The sequence below is a fragment of the Hippopotamus amphibius genome, chromosome 5 (genome assembly GCF_030028045.1).
Source record: "Hippopotamus amphibius kiboko isolate mHipAmp2 chromosome 5, mHipAmp2.hap2, whole genome shotgun sequence".
Classification (NCBI taxonomy): domain Eukaryota; kingdom Metazoa; phylum Chordata; class Mammalia; order Artiodactyla; family Hippopotamidae; genus Hippopotamus; species Hippopotamus amphibius.
The window spans coordinates 147,337,370-147,339,306 of NC_080190.1; the positions used below are offsets into that span (position 1 = coordinate 147,337,370).

The 1,937-nt window shown below is 47.8% G+C and overlaps 1 pseudogene; it reads right to left on the bottom strand.

The window, feature by feature from the left end:
- Positions 1-456: 456 nt before the first annotated feature.
- On the bottom strand, positions 457-1,682 carry LOC130854308 (aurora kinase A-like; annotated as a pseudogene).
- Positions 1,683-1,937: the final 255 nt, after the last annotated feature.

The following is a 1,937-nucleotide window of genomic DNA, read 5'->3' on the forward strand; positions in this document are numbered from 1 at the left end:
GTCTTTAACATTTAAAAGTCACATGTTCATTCTGACAGCTTTACAGACTGGGCCACCCGATAAGTTACATGCACACAGGGACTTGGAAGGTTATTGCACAGCTTTCCAAAGGGTCAAGTTGGGACCAAACAGCCACCTTCCCCACAGCCGGGCTCCGAGTCCATCTTCAACAAGGACACCTTACTCAAGACAGGCTGCAGGGCGGCTGCACTTGAACCTTGCCTCCGGACTGATTATATCACCATAGGAGTTATTAATCAGCACGATCCTCGTGGCTACTCCCACGGCAGAGTCCTGTCTGCGGAGGTGGAGCTCTGCATGGCGGGCCGAGCGCCGCCTGCTCGTAAGCAGCGTCTCCAGCAGCGTCTCGAGGGCGGGCAGCAGGCAGGCGTGCCAGCAGCTGTTCCGGGCAGGCCATCAGCAGCCCTGGCTCGAGGATTTCTGCCCCAAAGATTCTTAATACTGTTTGCTGGTTGATTCTTTTTTTTTTTTTTTTTGACTACTGGGTGGTTTTGAATTCGCCGTGATCCAGGGGTGTTCCAGAACTTCTCTGAGGGTCGGCCTCTGGCTGGGATTGTGCTTCAGCAGTCTGGAGATGAGGTCCATGGCCCCCTAGGGCACAAAGTCGGGGAAAGTGAATTCCACCCGCGATATTCTTTTGTAGGTCTCTTGGTATGTGTTGGCCTCAAAAGGCGGCTTCCCAACTAGGAATTCATAGCAAAGCACCCCAAGGCTCCAGAGGTCCACCTTCTCGTCGTGCATCTGGCCTTCAATCATTTCAGGGGGCAAGTAGTCCAGGGTGCCGCAGAGCGTGGTTCTCCTGGAGGATGGGGCATGTACCGACCACCCGAAATCTGCGATCTTAAGCTCTCCAGATGATCCAAGAAGCAGGTTCTCTGGCTTAATGTCTCTATAAATAACTCTCTTTGAATGACAGTAAAACAGGGCATTTGCCAATTCTGTGATATAAGTAGCAGTTCTCTGCTCATCGAACTTTGACAGTTTCTGAAGTTCTCTGTAGACAGCTCTGAGGGGTGCGTATTCCCGAATTAGGTCAACTCTGGTAGCATCATGGAAATAAACATACAGTCTGAGAATATTTGGATGCCTCAGGTGGGACTATTTCTACTTCTCTTCTCAGCTGATGCTCAACTCCTGCTTTCTCCAGCTGAGCTTTAAATAATACTTTAAGAGCCAGGATAAACTTGCTTTGTTTTTCTCTCACCAAATGAACATTACTAAACTTTCCTTTACCCAGCGGGCGACCAATTTCAAAATCTTCCAACACCCACTGCCTTTTTTTTGATTCTTCATTTTTCTATTTTGATGCCTCTTTCTTTTCAGTATTACTTCCAGGTGCTGGTGGCTGGGGCTGCTCACTCTTCTGGGTATTTCTCAGAGGCCTGGAGACAGGACGAGGGGTGCTGGCGGCCTGCACCGGCTTCTGCTTCAGGGTCTGTACTGGCTTCTGGCTGGAGACAAGCTTTTGCACTTGTGAAGGAACATGCTGGGAGGAATTTGAAGGACATAAGACCCGCTGAGCCTGGCCACTGTTCGCAGACACAGGATTCTGAGAAGGAAATTGCTGAGTCACCAGAACACGTTTTGGGCCATCACCAAGTGGAACTGTAGTCTTCAGCCCCAAGATGCAGTTTTCTTTACATTTGTCCATGATGCCTTTGGGCTCCCACCACTGACCTGAGGCCTCCGAGTCCTCCTGACAGCTCCTATATCAATTATTAATGTCACTTTTATAGTATTCCATCTGCAGTTTATTAGAAATCAAAAATATTTTATTTACTTTTTAAACTGTCATCCTCATCCTCTATGCTAATTTTTATACCTCATTCATATTTAATCTTAAATGCTAACCACATACTGTTATTTCATCCAATAGTTGCACTTACAGTGAAAAGCATACCAGGCACAGAATCAGA